Here is a 289-nt window from a genome sequence, read left to right on the forward strand (position 1 = left end):
GAAGGCTTTGGGGGTCTGGTATTCGAAACTAAATGGCCCGAGTTGATGACAAAGGCCCTAAAGGGCCATCAGTATCAAACACGCATTTAAGGAAGGAACCCTATTATTAAAGGAAGGAACCCTGTTATTATTAGGACTGCAGTACGCGGATGGGAAGTTTTGAGGGCTGATAAAAGCTTTTTGTCCATAGATTATTTATAACGGCGCGACTAATTTTTAATTAGTTTAATTAATTAATAGGAAGATTTAGAAATTTGAGTTAATTTTTATTTATTTAGTTAGTTTACGG

Source organism: Papaver somniferum, chromosome 6 (genome assembly GCF_003573695.1).
Source record: "Papaver somniferum cultivar HN1 chromosome 6, ASM357369v1, whole genome shotgun sequence".
In the NCBI taxonomy this organism is placed as follows: domain Eukaryota; kingdom Viridiplantae; phylum Streptophyta; class Magnoliopsida; order Ranunculales; family Papaveraceae; genus Papaver; species Papaver somniferum.